Source organism: Podarcis bocagei, assembly GCF_964188305.1.
Source record: "Podarcis bocagei genome assembly, chromosome: 12".
Classification (NCBI taxonomy): Eukaryota; Metazoa; Chordata; class Lepidosauria; order Squamata; family Lacertidae; genus Podarcis; species Podarcis bocagei.
The window spans coordinates 28,640,302-28,662,302 of NC_138137.1; the positions used below are offsets into that span (position 1 = coordinate 28,640,302).

At 43.6% G+C, this 22,001-nt stretch overlaps 1 protein-coding gene across 1 annotated transcript in view; it reads left to right on the forward strand.

The window, feature by feature from the left end:
* AGR3 (anterior gradient 3, protein disulphide isomerase family member) overlaps positions 1-22,001 on the forward strand; it is a 39,173-nt gene that overhangs the window by 2,410 nt on the left and 14,762 nt on the right. The window lies entirely within an intron of this gene.

Here is a 22,001-nt window from a genome sequence, read left to right on the forward strand (position 1 = left end):
CCTTTTATCAGCGATAGGAACTCTGTTGATGTAGTTGGACTACAGCTCCCATCATCCTTGACCATTGCACAGGCAGATGGGATTTGGAGTCCAACATCATCAGGGGAAGCATAAATTCCCCATTCCTGCCTCAACTCTACTGGATTTATTTCCTGCTAAGTGGCTCAAAGGAATGGCTAACATGTAAACATGGGCATAACCTCATGACAGTGGGCTAGAAAGTCAACCCCAATTGGCTACATGAGAGAAGTAGATGCAGTGTGAGATATCAATTGCTTTTATTAAGAATATACCAGTATTTGCTCCAATCAACTTGCTTGGATGTTGAGGTCCTCTTCAGGGTCCTCTACTATGGATAGTGACTAGAAATAGGGTGTCACCACTGAAAAGACCCTATATTTTGAATATTCTCCTAAGAGAGGATCTCCTTTATCATTTTGATGCTAGGAGAAGAGTCCACCACAGCTTTTAAAATGCTGTTTATTCTTGATACCTTTAGTTTATCTGTTTTTTTAACATCTAATTTTGCTATTTTAAAGTTATCATTGTTGATTCTGATTGCACTTGGTTTCTTCAGTGCATTATGAGTGGTTAGCCACACTGGGAAACTTTTGGACTGAAAAGCAAAAAAAGAATATATTAAATAAACAAGAAGCAGCAAATTTCTCTCTTGCCAACCACATTTGTGGGGAAACATTGTTAATTTGGGTATTTTAAATTCAGAAGAAACAATGTGATGCCAAATTGGATAAAAAGAAGGATTTAAAAATAATATTCACTTGAAGCTCATTTTTGTGGAAGAATTGCAGATCTGAGGCATTAATGTTGTTCACAGGGAGATAGATTCACTACAGAATGTGTCAATATCAGTTTCTCTCTATCATTTCCCAAATCTTAAAAGTCTTCATGCAAATTAATTAGCATTTAAGTGTGAATTTTGCGTAACACACACATTTTTGCATGCTATTTTTTGATATGCACATTTTTGCAAAACAATTTCCCTATAATGCATTTTTAAAGTCATTTCCACAAATATATGCATTTTTCTGCACACTACCCTAGCACAGGCATTTTCATGCACATTGCTTCACTGGAGAACTGCATTGCAAAATTCAGAGCGGTGTGAATTTTAAAGGGTGGCTGTGTTTTGGTTCACATCTTGTTCTGAAAATTGCAAATCACATAAATCTGCCTTTAAATGCTAAATGAATCTGATTTCACTTTCATCCATAACTAAAGAAGGTGATAAGTTACCACCTTCTTTAGTTGCAATAATGTAACAGAAATCTAACAAAATGTCTCTTGCATGTACTCCAGTTGCCAATCTGCCAATGGACTCATACAAGTAGTCCACATTCAAAGTATCTTTTAAGTAGTCAGGTTGGCCTGCAGTAATGCTAAACTCAGTTTGCTCAGTTGTAATAAATTTTTAGAAAATGTAAAATAGAGCATCTGGCCACTAGCCTATGCATGCAAATGAATTCCATCTAGGGCTACCAGAACATCCGCTAATCAACTGCCCTTTTCCTAATGGCTTATTTGTACACACAAAAACTGGTCTTAATGTCTAATGGCCCAAGAAACCAGAAGCTTATTAGCAAAATTAACTAGAGTGCAGAGAGTTTGCTATGTTTGCGTGAGAGATAGTGGTTTTGATGTGATCTCAACAGGAGATGTGTTTTGCTGAACTGCAGATCTGCTCTGAGTTCAGCCTGGGGGGGGGGGAGAACATACAGAATTTCCTGTGATATCCAGATGCTACTTCAGTGATTGAAGCAAGGGAGAATTCATACTGTAGTCCACCATTTGGAAAAGACTGATATCTATCCCAAAACTGGACAAAGAGACTTTTATCTGCACCGACAAAAGGCCTCTTTGAAGCTCTGCCATTCAGTCAGGCAGCATTTTGTGTCTGGTCAACTTTCTGTTTGGAACCATGAAGACTGGATAACTACACAGACATATGGGTGGTCTCAGAACATCTGGATGAGAGCCAAACACATGCCCTAAGTTAAAGAGTCAGTCACTCCAATTTTGAAGAATAAAACGGGAGTCCAGGATCATCAGTGGAAGCCATTGATGAACCCCCAACTTAAGAGATGCCACACGTATATATAACTCAGACCACAACATGCAAACAAGTAAAAAGGCAGATCAGCTTTATTTGTTTAAAACATTTCTATACCACTCTTCACCACTGATTCCAGGGTGCTTCACAGCAGTACATGTGCATTTCTAATTAAAAAAAAAAAGCAACATATTAAAATATGCACAAATTACCTCAAAACTGCAGCAACAAACAGGACAGTTTCTACTAAAAGCTAATGGCAAGTGCCTGGACAAACAAACAAGACTACAGCAGACAGTGAAAGCTTATCAAAGTCTGTGCTTGCCTGATTTCAGAAGGAAAGTGATTCCATAAACAGCACCACAACAAAAAAGGGCCTCTGCATAGCTGACACACAACAAATCTCATCAGACTGTGACAAAACCAAGAGGAATGCACCTAACAATCTCAACATGCAAGAAATTCTAGCTATGTGGGATATGTAAAAGGTAATGGAAAATGACCCCTGGATGGTTGAGTCCAGTCAAAGGCAATTATGGGGTGCAGCGCTCATCTCACTTTCAGTCTGAGGGAGCTGGCATTTGTCCACAGACAGCTTTCCGGGTCATGTGGCCTCCATGACTAAACCACTTCTGGTGCAACAAAACACCGTGATGGAAGTCAGCATGCACAGAAATGCCGTTTACCTACCCGCCGCAGCTGTACCTATTTATCTACTAGCACTAGTGTGCTTTTGAATAATAATAATAATAATAATAATAATAATAATAATAATAATAATAATAATAATTTATTTATACCCTGCCCATCTGGCTACGTTTCCCCAGCCACTCTGGGTGACTTCCAACAGAATATTAACTTCTAGGTTGGCAGAAGTGACACACACATACACATAAACGGCCTCGGTCCTGTATACCTGAAGGAGCATCTCCACCTCCACCATTCAGCCCAGACACTGAGGTCCAGTGCCAAGGGCCTTCTGGTGGTTCCCTCCCTGCAAGAAGTGAGGTTACAGGGAACCAGGCAGAGGGCCTTCTTAGTAGTGGCGCCCGACATGTGGAACACCCTCCTACCAGATGTCAAGGCAATAAGCCACTATTACTTTTAAAAGACATCTGAAGGCAGCCCTGTTGAGAGCAGACAATTTTGACACACATGAGAGGGAGGGAGGGAGGGACGGAGAGAGAGAGAGAACCAATGGAAATGTGTTAAGCACTCTTTCCACTCTTACCAGCAGAAACACATTTCTGTATTCTGTGATTGTGACAGCATTTGGGGAGCTGCTACTGTCACAGAAACATTGGTGGGAGCAGCCCACCTTTTTTTTCAACCATGTCCTGGTGGATCCTGAACCACGAAATGCCAATTTGTTATGCCTGCATTGCCAGAAATCAAAACTTACAGCACTACAACCACCTTCCTCTGCTGTCACTAGACAAAATCACAAATGCAGATGCTGTGAACTGCATGTAGTTACATTTCTCACAGACGCCTCACACCTGCTTGCGGAGATACCCCAAAAACTTCCCTTAGGCCGTATCTCATCTTTACCAGTATCATGAAAATAGAGCCCGACTTCTAGATCTGAGCTGGCTAGATCAAAATGCTAGATCTAAGGTGCCTATAAGAGTTGATAAGAGTGAAAGACTAAAACCTATACTAATGCACCATTGATTTGTACAGAACTGGAGAACTTTGAAAATGGAATGCATGGATAGGGACAAGAATCATGCCCAGTACTCACTGTTTCCACCTCTGACTTGCATGTATTGACTGTTCTTTGCACACAATATAACTTGTGTATGCAGCAGCTTAGTGCATGCCGTGTACAAAGTTTGCGTGTTGTGCAGCTTTTGCATTTGGGGCACTTAAGAGCATTCAGTGCATGGAGAACAAGCTACAGACCAGGGACAGGGGTGGGACACATGGCAGTGTGAGCTGGGCAAAACCGGGCAGAGCAACAAAAATAAATTTAATCTTTGTACAGTAGGTTTGTTACTTATGCAGCAGCCTTCTAGCTATGGTCCAGTCAGGGAAGCAAGGGGCATTCTCAGGTTTCAAGGACAAATTTCTGCTTGGGAGAAGTGCTCAAGAAGGCTGCAAAGCAGGGTTAGAGAAGGGCATGGCTGGAGAGGGTGCGTGGTCTGGGTGGAGTCCCCAAGGCAGTGGTGGAGGAACCCTCTCCGGCACCCGGGGCAGGGCAGCCCGTACGGAGTGCGCATGTGCAGCATCCCGTACGGTTGCCGTGCGAGAGGCAGACCGTATGGACACCCATATGGACGGTGCACAAGAGCGGCATCCCATACAGTTGCCGTGCGAGAGGCAGCCCATACAGACACCGCGTGAACAGCGCCCATATGGATTGCGTGCGCCCTCGGCCTCTCCACAGCTGGGGGGAGGCAGAGGCCATCTTGTCACCCCCCCCCCGAGTGGCACCCGGGGCGGACGGCCCTCTCCGCCCCCCACTTCATACGCCCCTGCCCCAAGGGCCTGGAGGGCTTGAATACTGGGCCTAAGGTCTCCCATGTAGACATGTGGGCATGAAAACCCATGTGCTCCCTGTACACTGTTGGAAGACTGTGAGGTAAGAATCATAGAGTTGGAAGGGACAACGAAGGCCATCTAGTCCAACCGCCTGGAATGCCGGAATCTTTTGCCCAGCGTGGACCTTGAACCTACAAACCTGAGATTAAGGGTGTTATGCTCTACCGACTGAGCCATCTGATTCAACCAATGTGGCATGCAAACATCTGTATCAGCAACCTCTTTGGAGAACAAGCTTTGAAAAATATTCTACAGATTATTATTTTTACCCCTTCTAATCAGCTAATTACCCCAGAAAGTTTATGCAATTAATCATGTGTCTACAGAACAGACAAATAAAAGTTTTTATAGGGTGAACTAGCATTTTATTGCCTATTAGGTTGTTTGCCCTTCTCTAGGAGAGCATCCTTTTTATTGAGGTGTATGCATATCTGTGTGTTTGCACTGAAATCCACTGGCAATTACACAGACATAAATAATGAATTGCATTGTTTAATGTTGTTTAAGAGTTATTAAACAGATCACATGCTCATAAAGGACTCATTTAGATTTCTTAGTAATTAGTATAATGGTTGCGCTTTATGGGAACATTCCCACCCCCTCGCCTGCATAAATTGTGATTTGAGCTTTATTTCCCCACCACCACCCCAGTAATCTGCTTTTAACCAAAAAGAGAGAGTAAAGAAAAGAGAAGAAACTAAACGAGCAAAACTCTCATTTGGTGCCCTCTATTGATCAAATCATGAACAGCACTATCTGTCCCAAACTAAAAGGCATGATTATGCTCTTTTCAGGTAAATAATTGCCTTCTTGCATTTCTATCAGAAAAGGAAAAAGCTGATTCAGAGTGAGCAAGTGCCACTAATATAATTGAAAAATGCAAAAACTGAGGTCTGCAGCGTATAAAGGGCCCTAACAAGTCTCCAAAATTCATGAAGAAAGCTGTACACCGAGCACATGTCAACATACATACTGAAACTGGTCTAAATGTTTTAGCTTTGTCCCTGCAAGAAACCACAGGCATTATAATTCTTGGGAAGGTGGCATTCTTAAGAAATTATACTCAGCACCCAAACTTTGTCCTTTTAGCTCCTGAAGAATCATAAGCATTAGGGAAAATGTATGTTAGCTTAAAGAATGGAGTCAGCACATGCAGACTCCCCTTAAAAGTTATTGTCTCTGCCAAACCTTTCTGCATGGAGAAGGAAGGTCTGATCGAGAACTCCTTGCAACCCGGAACCCTGATAAAACAGGGTTTCTGATCATGGAGAAGATTCTAAGTCTGTTCACCTGAATCCAAAAACTACAACTAAGCCAGCCGATCTATTCATTGATGCACACTGCAGCAGATGGGCATTTAAAATGATCTCCCATACAGAGATGCTCATCTCTAATCTGCTAGTCCCAACTGGATTTAGATTCAGAACGTCTATAACCTCCAGACAATGCTTACCTAGTAATGAGTCCCATGGTAAATGAACAGCAACGACAAAGATAAAGTTTCTTGTGAATGAGTTCCCAAACATAATCACTTGGCAATCCATTTTAGGGTACCTTATTACAGTGGTACCTCGGGTTAAGAACTTAATTCGTTCTGGAGGTCCGTTCTTAACCTGAAACTGTTCTTAACCTGAGGTACCACTTTAGCTAATGGGGCCTCTGGCTGTCACCGTGCCGCTGCCACGCGATTTCTGTTCTCATCCTGAAGCAAAGTTCTTAACTCGAGGTACTATTTCTGGGTTAGCAGAATCTGTAACCTGAAGCGTCTGTAACCTGAAGCATCTGTAACCTGAGGTACCACTGTATACCACATTTCTAGAAGTGTTCACTTTCAAGTACAAATTTGTGGAGGGAAGTTAACCACAAACCAGTTCAGTCCAACATACAGTCCAATTATCCTGCAGAACTTTAGATGCATTTAAGTTTCATTTTACATTAAGCAGGCTGAAAGCTATGAACGAGTGTTAAACTGCTATGGATTGCTGTATAGTCACTGAATCAACTTCCTTTCTTCTGTGGAAAGCACATTCACCATACACAACAAACCACTCCCATGAGATCAAATCCATGTGCCCTGACAGCTGCTAGCCATATGTTATGTTAAAACTAGTTTTGTTTTAGGGCAATGCTATTATTCCTTATTCACTAGCTGAGGCTGATGGGAGTTGTAGTCCAATACATCTAGGGGCCATCTGTTTGTCAAAGGATGGGCTAGAGCTAGACCAATATTGCTGTTGCCAACCAGGTTATTCCTTTCAGCTGTTACTTTACTTTGAAAGCTTGATTTTGTGAGAGACCAGTGTTGCTTTCAGGAAGGAAAGTGCCAAATGGGAGTGTCAAAGCAAGACAGGACTTGATCCCCTGAGGGAGGCAACAGGTCTGCTGTCACCATGGCAAAGGAAATACCAATTAGATATGGCGAAAGCAATGCTTTGGGGAATGAAGCTTGGATCTTTTATTTATGGTGGACATAAATATTGGATTTGTTCATGAATACTGTTGTTGAATATTGAAATTCATGAATATTCCGTAATGGTGGTTGCTAGAGAATACTAGATTTGCATAAACTTTTCCTAGAGGTATAAGACACTAGAACAATTACTAGCAAACCTAAAGGATAATGATTTGGAATCCAGACTAAGTGAATTGTGATTAGATCCCCACAAATCAATGTGACGTAAGTAATGATTATCTTGTCCCACTGGATTTAATGGGAACCAAGTTCAACTTAGTCTGCATCCAACCCAATATGTGCAAATTAAAGGTTTAGATTCAGATGTAGTCATGGTAAGAATAGACCCACTGAAATAAATGGGAAAAGTTAGTCATGACTTAGATTCCACAGCAATGAATGGGGCCTAAGTACAATTGAATAGAGCTTTTGGAATGCATGATGGCATAGACATTGTACTGACAAGATGCTTCACACCTTACAAGCTACTGCAGTTTCACCCCATGCTGCTGAATGCACAGTGGTACCTTGGGTTAAGTACTTAATTCATTCCGGAGGTCCTTTCTTAACCTGAAACTGTTCTTAAACTGAAGCACCACTTTAGCTAATGGGGCCTCCCTCTGCCGCACTGCCAGAACATGATTTCTGTTCTCATCCTGAAGCAAAGTTCTTAACCCGAGGTACTATTTCTGAGTTAGCGGAGTCTGTAACTTGAAGCGTATGTAACCTGAAGCATATGTAACCCGAGGTACCACTGTACATGTAAAAATAGAGGGGAGACATCTTGAAAAGCACAATGGAGCTACTGCTTGTTGCAGTTCTCTGGCATGCAAGCATCATATATATAATCATAGAATTGTAGAGTTGGAAGGGTCATCTAGTCAAACCCCCTGAAACACAGGAATCACAACTGAGGAATCCTTGTCAGGTGGTCATCTAACTTCTGTTTAAAAACCGCCAGGGATGGACAGTCCACCACCCTCTGAGGGATTCCGTTCACTGTCAAACAGCTTTTACCGTCAGAACATTATTTAGGCGACATCTGAATCCACTGGTTCAGGTCCTACCATCTGGAGACACAGAAAACAGGCTTGCTCCATCATCTATGTGACAGCCCTTTAGATATCTTGCAAACTATATCACATCACCTATCAGTCTTCTCCAAGCAAAACAACCCCAACTCCCTCAACTGTTCCTCATAAGGCTTGGTTTCCAGAGCCTTTATATACATCACTGTATGGAGATAAGTGCGTCCCCTCACACTTGATGTGTTTACCACCACAAATACTAGATAAACACCAGTGGCACTCGTGTGGAGCCATTCTCTCTTATATGTAAGGACCATTTCATGTATGCAACCTGACCACTTACTTTTCCCATCCTTCTATGGGCTTATATGGAGAAACACAGTCAAGTCACTGATGGATATACCATTTTCCTGACCATCTGCCTGACCTTCCATGCTAATATGCAGGGCATAAAAAACTAGCCTCAACTGGTAGGAGAGTTTCAGATGCTGAAATTTGCACGTGTGCTTTGTTTTGGAGCATTTAGAAAGCTGGTAGCAAACCAACACACTCTCCATCAGTGGCATAAATATTCGGCTATCCTGTCCAATCCAGGTCTCCATATGCAGAGCAGCAATTGCTATTAGTATATAGACCCTTTCATAATAGCTACATGTAGCTTAAAGCGAAAGTGGGAAACTTTTTTTATGTTAAGGCTCACATGAGACGGGGTAGAAATTCATTCTGGATTTCAATGCAAACCTATCTAATTTGCATTTTGTGAAACTGAACCAAAACACAGCAATCCTATGAAATTCGCACTTCTCTGAATTTTGTGGTGCAGTTCTTCAATCAAATAATATGTACAAAAATTTTATGTTGGGGAAAGGGTCGTAAAAATGCACATATTGCTGCATTATAAAAATGTATTCTATTATTGCCAAATGTGTATATCTGGCAAATGTTAACCCCCCCCCCAAAAAAATCTATTAGAAAAAAATTTATCATAAAATGTTGATTCTTTTTCACAACGACCTTTTGAAAATATAATTCACAGACTGATGCAGAAATGTGGAGAACTGAACTTAAAAGTGGAAAAATGAGAAATGGAGAGAAAAACAGAAATTGACGTATTTGTTTATTCCTAGGGTCACATACCCCAGAGGAAATATATTGGGGACTCTCTGTGTGTGCTTCCCTCCCTCTGTTTCCTCATGCTTTCTGCTACAAACCTTTCCACGTGGCTATGAGGCATGGATAGAACTTTTCTCCCTGAAGCCTTATTGACATAGGAGATTGGGGGGACAACACACAACTGCAGTGCAAAATAAGGGTTATTCACTCTCCTCCACAGCTGCAATCCCCCCACCCAAACTTGCTCTCCCCACAAGGCAATTGGGTTTATAGGAGCCTAATAATCCTGCAGAGGAGTAATCAACAGCCACTAAAAACATACGATAGACACTTAAATATTACATTTCACATATAGTCCCACACCCCAGCTGGAAATTTATGGCAAAAAAAGAGGAATGCACAAAACCAGAATGGTTGCAACCAAACTTTTGATGCCTCTTAAAGAACACATGAAAAGATTGTATCATTTGTGTTAACCATTAATGTAAACCTGCTGCATAAGCATCTCTGGATATGTCATTTGTGACTAATTACCATTGGCCCCACCCATTTTATGGAGCCAGCTGCAGAGATGTGCTCATATTCTCCAGAAGAAAAGCCAGAACATTTTAATTTTGGCAGATGCTGTAACATCACAAAGGTTCCCCAGGAGGGGAAAATATTTTAAATGGTCCCACAGTTGAGTTCTATGTTCTTTTAAAACTATTATACAGCATTAAATAAAAATCTAATAGCAGCTCTTGTTAGAAATCCTTTCATTATGCTGATTATTCTAACCCTTATCTGGAACACGTTTAAAGAAGCTCACTACAAAAATACAGTATCTAACAGTAAATTTAAGTTCTCTTCCTCCTTTCTGAACCGTCAACTACTGTCACTGGGCTGATCATTGGAAAACACCTCTTAAGAAAAGAAGAACTGAATCTGAAAAGACTTCAAAAGGAGAGAGGTCCTCTGAAAGCTGAAACCATTCTGAAATGCATTTATATACTTAATTAACTGGCAATGTTTATGTGCCATCTCATGACATAAAGCATTCACTTTAATGCCCCAAGCAACATGTTCAAGGACCATGTCAGCGCAAAAGCCTGAAAATAATCTTCAGATTGCCTAATTTGCAGTTACAGCTAAAGGACTGAGTTTTGTCCAGGGATGGGAGGAGAATTTTGATTCAGTTCACATTTAAAGGTGAACCGACCTGACCTTCACTTTCTGAAACTATACCAAAACCACAGTTCTTATTCAATATTCACACATCTCTGAAGTTTGCAAAGGAATAGAATAAGCCAACCAGGGAGACCCTACAATCAAGTCTACAGCAAAAGTCACATGAACCAGAATAACTGTGTTCTGCCTATTCCTACTGCAACTCTTGCATGAAAAATAAACTTTCATGTCAATGGGTATAGAAACCAGCCTTTCTATTGCATATTAGATTTGCTTATTTTATAATATGGGCCTCAGTTGTCAAATAATTCGTGAGGTTAATCGGTGATCCTTCCCTCACACCAGAAGAATTTTGACTTAGATACTGTATTATAGAAGCATCCTTCCCCAACATAGAGCCTTTCAGATACTGTTGAACTTCAACTCCCATCAGCCTCAGCCAAGTTGGTTGTTGGTCAGGGTCAATGGGAGTGGTAGTCCAAAAACATCAGAAGAGCACCAAGGTGGAAAAAGGGTTTAAAAACTGGTATTAGCTGTCATTTCTGCCTTATACACAAGGTGGCTAGGTGGGCGTTGTATTATCCTGGTTCTTCCCCACAGTAACCTGTTGCGGGCTTAATCCGCAAAGTAAAATATGAAAATAATTACAGATAGGAATCCTCTTGTGTGTTTTGGATATAAAATACATTGCTTTGTCTGAATCAGTCATTCTCTCATATCCAAATATTTTAGTTGAATATTTGGCCTGTGCAAGAATAAACATTGTGTTCATGGCTTATAGCCTTTTTATTTTAAATCTTCTTGCGTTGTCATACAGTTGTCTAGAGTGCTATATTTTGACCCACAAATACATACAGAAACATTGGTCATTAAACTATCCCATGAACATGTCTACATACCCTCTGACAATTCTGCGATGGCTTGTCCTATTCCATAATAATAATAATTTTATTATTTATACCCTGCCTATCTGACTGGGTTGCCCCAGCCACTCTAAGTGGCTTCTAACATATATAAAAACATAATAATACAAACATTTTTTTTTAAAAAAACTTTCCCATACAGGGCTGCCTTCAGATGCCTTCTAAAGGTTGTACAGTATAGTTACTTAACTCCTCGGCACGGGGGTCGCATAACTCCATACCCTCCAACATTTCTCCGGTGAAGATAGAAAAAGCAAGACATTCCAGGGTCAAATCAGAAACCGGGATGGCTTCTGTAAATCCAGGATTGTCCCTGGAAAATAGGGACACTTGGAAGATTTCTGACTATGCGTTCCAAATAGTAAGAATCTGACAATACAACCATTGTTCTCTTTAGGTCAGCTTGGTGTTTTACTTTTTTTAAATAGCATCTTTGCCCTTTAATAAGCTGCTACCATGTTATCATCAATACCATTCTTAGAAACACTGATCAGAACCAGTGTTTGTCATTCACTCCATTCTGATTACAGAGCAACAGGGGTAAATGGGAACTAGGGCCTTATTAACTTCAGGAGGCTTGATAGAATAAACCACCCAGATCCCGATGGGCAGTCTGTAATGACAGACCACATAGCAAGCAGATGCTTCAGTTGCAGAAGAAAATTTATTAGAAACTTCAAGAGCATCACTCAAAGTACAGGTGGCTCGGCTGTGATTGGCTCAGGGAGGTTTGCTCCTTAGCAGGGTGCAGCTGGCTCAGTCAAGAGTTCTTGGGTCTCTGAAGTGGTTTCCTGAAGCTTGGAGAAGCTGGAAGTAGCTGCAGACTATAACAGACCAGGTAAGGCAGGGGGAGACAGCAAATAAGGGCACCTGCCAGACAGGAGACCCCTTAAGATACTTATTTGAGGTTTGCAGTGCAATTTACTCATGTCTACTCAGAAGTAAGACCGGTGGGTTCAATGGAGTTCACTCCCAGGTAATATACACTAGTGGCCAAAATTGTGGAAACCTTTTTGGGAAAGTGGTTCTCTAAACACCCGTGCTCATTGGCTAGATTCAAAAGAAGGAAAACTACTGCATATCAACCTAAGCAAGTTGTGCTTCCTTTTTCTGGTTATTTGGCTATAACTTTTGATACAATACAAATAATTAAACAAACTTTGTTGCATTACATTCTTCATTAAAGTATCTTTCTATTGATATATAATGTTATGGCATTACTCCCAAAAAAGTGGTGTTATGAGCCATCAAACCTCAGAAATACACTTTTCCCAAAAAGGTTTTCACAATTTTGGCCACTAGTATGCCTCCCATTCAAGGGAAGATGCCAGAAGGTTCTTTAGATGGTAGTGTTTGAGGCAGCAGCTTGCTAGTGCTGCAAAAGCTGTTAATGAAACCTCTATTCAAACACTAGCTAGGATAGGAAACAAAGAGAAGAAACGAAAGACAACTTCCTAGATATGTTAGTATCCTATGGAGAATAAAATCTATAGGCAAGTGTACTGTAAATATATTTCCCCATCAGGACAGCAAGAGAATGCCAGAATCCCTAAAAGCAACTTTCCTAGTATATATATATATCTCAAGACCATCCTTTGTTCTGCAGAGCGTTTTTTCTTAAGAGCTGGTAGAAATGTTTGGTTTAGCAGATGGAAACCATTAGTTTCAGGCTATGAAATAATGCTGGTTATTTGAACTGCAGCCGAGCAGGTGTATCCTCCTGCTTTGATTCTAAGTAGTGTCATAGGTACAGAGGTTCAATGAAATTAATTTGTTTTCAATAATGGGGATTAATTCAAAAATATCCGCAGCATTGGCTAGCCCAGTCGACACACGTGAAAAACATTTCCCATTCTTCCGAAACCGTTTCAAAGGGGATCTGGTTTTAGTTGACTGCTCTGCGTCCATTGTCAACCTATTGTTTTAGCACTTCCTAAGTATCTCCTGCTAAATCTCGGTTCCCTCCTTGATGCTTTGACATCTAAGCCTTTTGCGATCAGCAGTAATGAAAGAGGATTGTTTGCAATCAACTCTTCTTCTTCCTCTCTCTTTGCTATCATACACTTCCCAAAATGCATACACAGATCTGACTTCCCCAACAGAAACATCTGTGGTATATTTCCTGTAATCGTGTGGTTGAAACCAGTTGCCTTATTAACGTGCAGATATTCTATGGAACAGAAAGATGGCAATTAACCGGAAGAATCTTTCTGTATGTTGTGCTGCCAAGATTAAGACGAAAGAGATCATCTGACAGTGGTGAAATAACCTAACATGTTTGGTGGAACTGATGAAATGGGTTGCCTCAGCTAATTAGATGTGGAAGGTCTGTAGCAAAGACTAAACGCCTTCTATATCTTTAAAGAACTTGTGTATATTTTATTTGTTTTGTGTATGGCTGAGCACCCCCATAGTATATTATCATGGTCTACTGCATTCACAAACAGGATAAACAGGAGATTTAAACTTAATCACATTAACATCAGGGTTGAAGTGCACAGAGGGGGAGGAGCATGCACTTAATTCCCACCCCCAGTATCTGTGAATGAAAGGCTCACCTCAGATGTTCACACTTTGAGTATCAAGATCCGAAGCAGGTTTCTAAGAGTGCCCAACTGAACACTGTTAAGAGCATGGGGAGGCAAACTAAGGCCCGGGGGCTGGATCCGGCCCAATTGCCTTCTAAATCAGCCTGTTTTTACATGAGTAGAATGTGTCCTTTTATTTAAAATACATCTCTGGGTTATTTCTGGGGCCTGCCTGGTGTTTTTACATGAGTAGAATGTGTGCTTTTACAGAGTGAGTCCTTTAAAAGAGGCCCCATGGATACAGAGTACACATGTTCCAAGGGGCCTCTTTTAAAAGACTCACCCTGTACTTAAAATGCATCTCTGGGTTATTTGTGGGGCATAGGAACTGGTTCACCCCCCAAAAAAAATATAGTCCAGCCACCCCCCCCCCCAAGATCTGAGGGACAGTGGACCAGCCCCCTGCTGAAAAAGTTTGCTGACCCCTGGTTAAGAGCCTCGTCACAGTTGGGAATCCTGATAACATACCCTCCAACATTTCTCCAATGAAATTAGGGACATCCTATTCCATAATAATACAGTGGTGCCCCGCAAGACGAACGCCTCGCAAGACAGAAAACCCGCTAGACGAAAGGGTTTTCCGTTTTGGAGGCGCTTCGCAAAACGAATTTCCCTATGGGCTTCCTTCGCAAGACGAAAGCCCATAGGGAAATCTCCAGGACAGCGGGGAAGCGCAGCGCTTCTTCCCCACTGTCCTCGGACCTCCTCCAAAGGCTGGCGGTAGGGCGGAAAGCCCTTCTCCCCGCGCCAGCCTTCGGAAGGCTCCTCCGAAGGCTGGCGGTGGGGCGGAAAGCCCTTCTCCCCGCGCCAGCCTTCGGAAGGCTCCTCCGAAGGCTGGCGGTGGGGCGGAAAGCCCTTCTCCCCGCGCCAGCCTTCGGAAGGCTCCTCCGAAGGCTGGCGGTGGGGAGAAAAGCCCTTCTCCCCGCGCCAGCCTTCGGAAGGCTCCTCCGAAGGCTGGCGGTGGGGCGGAAAGCCCTTCTCCCTGCGCCAGCCTTCGGAAGGCTGCTCCGAAGGCTGGCGGTGGGGCGGAAAGCCCTTCTCCCCACGCCAGCCTTCGGATGGCTGTCCTGAAGACTTGTGGTGGGAGGAGGGTTTTCCTTCCCACCGCCAACATTCAGAATGCTGTTCTGAATGTTGGCGGTGGGGAGGAAAAACCCTCCTCCCACCGCAAGCCCCGGGAACAGAGGAGAAGCGCTGCGCCCCTTCCCCTCTGTTCCCGTACCTGTCCTGAAGGCTTGCGGTGGGGAGAAAAGCCCTTCTCCGCACCGCCAGCCTGGCAAGCGGTTTCCATAGGAACGCATTAATTGATTTTCAATGCATTCCTATGGGAAACCGTGCTTCGCAAGACGAAAAACTCGCAAGAAGAAAAAACTTGCGGAACGAATTAATTTCGTCTTGCGAGGCACCACTGTAATAATTTTATTGTTTATAACCCGGCCATCTGACTGGGCTGCCCCAGACACTCTGGGTGGTTTCTGACATTTATTATGTTTTTATATAACGTTAAACATTTCAAAAGCTTCCCTATGCCTTCTAAAGGTTGTTCAGTTACTAATCTCCTTGGTTCAAGGATCGCATAACTCCATACCCTTCAACATTCCTCTGATGAAAATAGGGATGTCCTAAGGAAAAGTGGGACATTCTAGGATCAAATCAGAAACCGGGACAGCTTCTGTAACTCTGAGACTGTCCCTGGAAAGTAGGGACACTTGGAGGGTATGTGAAATGCAGGATTCCTGATCTCACAGGTGTTTCTACCTACACTCAGCTGAACACATGCAGAAGGTGCTTTCAAACCTTTGTGCTCAGTGTGTGATGGTTTAAGAGGATCCTGCAGAGGGACCTTGATGGTGGGGAGTTGCATATGCACCCCTGTCCCTCTACATACTTTTATTCCTCACATGTTCCGGCAAACATCTGAAGAAGACTATTATGTCACAGGAACTACTTCCTCTTAGCATGTTCCCAAAGTTAGTTAAATGAGTAAAGAATCTGGATTGGGAAGCTTCATTTCGAATGCATGTGCATTTACTGAACGATACCATGAAACTGAGAGATGCTTGCGGTTCCATCACACTGTATAATGGATAAGGCATGGTAGAACCGCAGTACTGCTAACTGTTACGAGGTTGAATTTGACTTCATTATTTTTGCTGCCCCCATTTTTTAATGGTGAATATGGCCAATGGCGAGAAGGGTGGAGGGAGACTTTGACTGGAAATATAACAAAACAGGAAATGGTTATTTCAAGTCCAAGGTAGGAATAGAGATTCACAGCACATGTGATGTTTCTATCAATACTCTGCCCTTCCGGCTTGAGAAACCTTCAAAAAGGTCAGAGTACTAAAAAAAAAAAGCGCTTGTCTATGTGTCAGCCATCAGCAATTAATTCAAACAACTGCCGCTTCTTGTTCACAAAGCTATTACATTCTGAGAGATAGTTACTGGGGTGTATTCGTCTTCCTTGCAAGATATGAAATAGCATTTTTAAAGAGCATTGGGCCATGAATGTCTCTTGAAAATATATTTTAAGTGTTTTGTTATTATGTTGTTCCTGCCGCTGCTAAAAATACACAACAACATGACCTTTATATTGCAGCAAGCATACCTTGAAATTTGGCTCTGAATTCTCTTTCTAAACAATATCATGGTTAGTTCAGATGAAATGTTTGGTTTAGGAAGCTGTTGCCTACGGCCCACTGTGAAATTTCTTGTGACCTCTCCATGCCTTATGTAGACCCAGGAAGACGCTAGTGACCTCATTGCTTATTGAATCAGAAAGAATGGCCAGCAACAGAAAGGAGGGGCTCATGAGGTGAAAGTTCTCAGTCAACAACACAAATTACGATGACTTAAAAGCAATGGCAAATGGCAACAGAATTGGAGCTCACAAATAAATGACCAGGAAGCATAGGAGCCAACTCCTAAGGGCCGAGGTCCCTTTGGGCCTCCCATCAAATATTTGAGGGGGCCGCCCCCCAAGTTGATGGGCATTGCCATTCAAATGTGCCCCCTGGCACCCCTGGCAGGAAGTGATGTAAGGTAGAGCTAGGTCAATATTTTCAACTGGACCCTTTTCAGGAAGCTCTATTGTGGGGTGAATGGTGAAAAGATAAGCAGTGTAATATGCATTATAGATAATACAATTTTAAAGTAAGTGCAAAGTGTGGTGAAATGGTTAGAGCTTTGAACTAGGACCATGGAGGATGAGGTTCAAATCCCCATTCAACCTAACCAAACTAGTTATAATGATAAAATGTGATTGTGGTGGGGTGATGCATGTATACATTCTTGTGGGTAGACGTTGTTCCAAATTGTCATGGAGGCCACGGTGGCACAGAGTGTCTATGCCTAGCTGCAGCTGTTCCTGGACCACTTGACTACAGTGACCCATGCTCTAATATTCAATTTGAATGAAATAGATTTTTTTTAAATCCTCATGGTGAGATAAAAAAAAGCACCACATACCAGGGGAAAACACCATGGGCATAAAAATTTGTTCCCAACAGGAAAATCATGCTGCTCTATTAACCATAAAAATATATAGCTATGACTATCAAATTGACCAATGTAACTGAAAAGTATTTCTGCCGTTTGTGAGCACATGGATCCCACTACATGATGTTAGACTACAGTTCCCCTCATCCTTGACCATTGGCCATGCTATCTGAGAGTGATGGAAGTTGGGAATCCAAAACTTCTGGAGCACTGCAGGTTCCCCATCCCTGAAGTGAAGGTACCAGACCCACCTCTGTGGGAGGGAATTCTACAACTTAGGGGCTGCCCCAGAGAAGGCCCTCTCCTGGGCCACCCCTCTTAACATCTGAGGGGGGTGGGGCTACCAAGAGGCCTTCTTGTGCTTACCTTAATACGTGAGAGGCTCTGCGGGGAAGAATGCAATCTTTCAGACATTTGGAGCCCAAGGGCTTTAAACACTGTTGCTGAGGACTTTAATATAGAACAGTGTTTCCCAACCTTTTTTGGGCAAAGGCACACTTGTTTCATGAAAAAAATCTCGAGGCACACCACCATTACAGCCCCGTGACGTCAGCGCGCAGCGTCACGCCGGGAGGGACATGAATTGCTAGCAAATTACATAATCACCTCCTTGAGGGCTGGCTCATCTTCTCTGAAGGCAGAACCCCATTAATTAACAGCACAGACTCACACCATAGCCAAGACAAGGGGGGGAAACCTCAGTCATGCACAGTCATGCACATGTGGGGGCTAAATGAGGACGAAGACCGGGCATAGAGCAGGGTTCAAATCACCCCACCTGGCCAGGACAATCCCTGGGTGCTCCCTTGGGCCACTCGCCTGACCCACCTCGCAGGGCTGTTGTTGCGACGATAACATGGGGAGAACCACGCGCGCCCCCGGGAGCTCCTTGGAGGAGAAAGCGGGCGATGAATGCAATGCACGAAATATATGAGAGGCGACCAGGTTTTGCAGGTGAGGGGCCCCCGCCAGCCTCCGCTTCCAACACCCGGCGCAACGACGCCGAAGTTTCCCCCCGGGCTCGGCTCGGGGAGCAGCGCTGCTCCCCCCCGGCTCCCCTTCGCCCTCCCGGCTCTCTCTGCCGCCCACTGGGGACCCCCCTCACCTGCCAAGTCCGGAGCGCCGGTGGAAGTTGCATGCATGCATGCAGGGCGCTGCGTTGCCATTGCATTGCACTGCACTCCATGCAACACCTGCACACATGCATTGCCTTGCACGCCCGCCAAGGGGTCTCCCCGCGGTCCGATGCGTCCCCTCCGGCGCGGATGCAGCATTGCAAAAATAAAAAACCCCCGACGCAGCCCTACCTGGGGGGCAGCCTCCGCCGCCCCGCCTCCGCGGGGATCCCCGGGCTCCATCCTGCCGCCCGATCTCCGCGGGGGCGCAGGCAGGCTGTGCGGGGTCTGCGCGGAAGAGCCCCTGCCCGCCCGGCTGCCGCCGCTGCGCTCATTCCATGGCTGGGAGAAGAGCGCTTCAAACAAAACGCCCGGCCCGCCAGGCCACGCTGGGAAATGTAGTTCGCGCACCCCGCGTGGGCGCGGAGCCCAAGGGCGAGGGGACTACGGATCCCGGCAGCCCCCGCGCCGGGGACGGAGGGGGAGAGGCCGGGTGCAGGGATGGAGGGACGGGTGGGCGAGCGAGTGAGTGAGTGGCAGCCGCCAAGCCTTGGCCGAGAGCCAGGAAGGGCCTCCCCAGAGGAGGAGGAGGAGGAGGAGGCGCAGAGCGGGAGGGAGGGAGGGAACCCCAGGGGTCATCTAGTGACGGCGCCCCAATCGAAAATTTGACTTTTAAAAAAAAAATCGAATTTTTTAATTTTTCCCACGGCACACCGGGCAACATCTCGCGGCACACTAGTGTGCCGCGGAACAGTGGTTGGGAAACACTGATATAGAACACTGCCAGCACCATATTCCCCTTTTCTCATCAGTTCAAACAACAACACTAGAGATATAAAATAGGCAAACTTTTAAGAAAGAGGTCAAAAATATCCAGAGGAGAGAAAGCCGTCTTACAGATCCTGGCTCTCTACAACTTTTCTCAGCTTCCATTGTATAATCATTTAAAAGCTTGAGGTACAGTGTTATCAATACAGGAAAACGTTGATTTAAAAAGGCAACGAAAGCAAATCTTCCAGCAGATGCCTGGCTGACTCATTTAGCAGCTGCCCCAAAGTTCCCCAATCTGTTTCTGGAAAGCATTCTCATTTCTGAAGTCTTTACTGGGACCTTTAAATGCAGGGGAAATTAAGTGACTTTTCATTTCTCGTGGCATTCTGAATATTTCATTTGTGAACATTCAGCGGCTTCATAGCACAGCCTAATTTCCTGGCTCTTGACCTTAAAAATCTGGTTTGGCTTTTCCTCCATCACCTGCAAATTATTTTATACATAAATATCATAAAAAACCCCACCCATAAAAACTACATTTCCATATTTGAACGAGCCTCGGGTTTTTTTACGTTATTTTTTTTTACTTAAGTTATTTGAGTCAAATTAGTGCCACTCCTTTAACTACAAGAAGCCTTGAGGAGGAAAGCTATGGAATGCATGGATCATACTGATATCATGAAGATCAATTTGCTGCAAAAACAGACATTTGATTGCATTTATTCTGAACACGTCTACTGCTCCAGAAATAGATCTGAGTCCCTGACTAATTTTTATTTATTTTTTACTTCCTGGAAAATTACAAGAAAACCAAACACAAAATTGTTTGTGGTTTGCAACCCAGTAAAGGATTCTAAAATTATAATAATGAGTTGAAGATGCATCTGTGTGTGCAAATTCTAGGCAATGATTCACCCTATCGGACAGAGTCATCGTCTCTTTGTGTCATTTTGTATATCATGGATGGGGACCCCCTGGTCTTCCAAATGTTGGACTCCCCAAATCCTATTAACCCCAGCTAGCAAGGCCAATGGTTAGGGAAGATAGGAGTTGTAGTCCAACAACTGGAGGGCGAAAGGATTCGTATTCTGGCTTATATTAATTCACAAATTATCATAGTTGCAGCTTGGGGCTGGTATTTTTAACTGTGTATCTAATCTTCCCCCTTCATGGATCGTAGTGAAGGGGCTTGAATGACTCCAAGAAGCTTTGAGTTATGCCGTGCAGGACCACCCAACATGGACAGGTCATAGCCGAGAGTTTAGACTAAATGTGAAGAAGGAAATGGCAAACCACTCCAGTATTTTGCCAAGAAAACTCCATGGACATAAAAAAGGAAAAGCTTTGAGAAGAAAGTGAGAATTTCCAAGGCATGCTGTGGTTCATGGGGTCACGGAGAGTCGAACATGACTAAGATGACTAAACAACACACAACCAATCTTCCCATTACACTTTCCAAGCTTCTTCACTATCTCCATCTCCAGTTCCTTCAACCCCTACATCACAGGACACCTTGCAGACAGGAACGGACCTGGATAGCTCAATTGGTTAGAGCCTGGTTGCAAGTTCAATCCCCCTATGAGACAAAAGCATATTCCTGCATTGCAGGCAGCTGTACTAAATGATCTCTTCCAACTCTATGATTCTATGACCTGAGAGAGTGGTGCACTGTTAGGGCTCAGGCTGAGAAGAGCCATGCACATGGAAGCCAGGATTCATGCCTGAGAGCCAAGGTGCTTCTAGATTGTTGCTTCTTTGACATGAGAGGCAATCACATACTGGCGCCATTACACTGGATTGGAAGGTCTTGTGCAACAACCCCTCTTCTCCTGAAGATGGTCATCTAACTTCCCTGCAAACAAACCTGAATGCTCAATTAACAGGTCATCTGGAAGCAACATCAGAGCAAAAAACCAAAAGATGTGTCCCAGGAACAAGTGGGAACTAGAAACAAGACTTGGTGGGGTGAAGCCACAGGCAAGACCCAAAGATGTACAGAAAATCATCTGCGCTCAAGAAGAGCTTGTAACTGAAGTAAGACTTAGTTGCAGGTAGGAGGACCATCTATGGTTCTTCATTTCCAGGAGGCTCCCATTAATGGTCAGCCTGGAGGAGCTGAGCCACTCCTGAACTTGGAGATACTCATGACAGCAATCTGTAGTTCTGCCATTCACATGTTGGATTTCATGTTGTGTTAGTATTCTATGACATTAGCTATTCCTGATCCTCTCTTTGTGTCATCTGCAAATCAGTGTTAGATACTGAGATATGAAAGCTAGGAGCTAAATGGCACCTTAAACATAGGTTGTGGGTGCAACAGCGGAATGAATGTCTAGGCGTCCTTTTTTATAACAAGAATACAAAGCTGAAAATGAAGGAACTGCAGCTAAAATCTTATGTTCATTTTCCCCCATGGTCTAGTCCTCATCTGAAGACTGCAAAAAACAAAGCCATGCTTCCCCTGCCCACCTCTCTAATATTCTTAAGAGGGTCTCTGCTCCAGTCTTCAGAAAGTAGCAGGAAGTGGGGAGGCAGAAAAGTCCCTCTTTCCTTCCGCTGTGCAGTTTTTTAATCTGAAAACCAGAGCTCAGAAACTGCTCACGCTAATGAACTTCCTTGTTGCAAAAAGCACCTACAACAATGGGAGTTTCAAACGCTGCTGTCAATTTAGTAAGGATTTCCTCCACCCCTTGATCTAGCACCAATTTTAAAAATATATCAAAGAGCGCAGTGC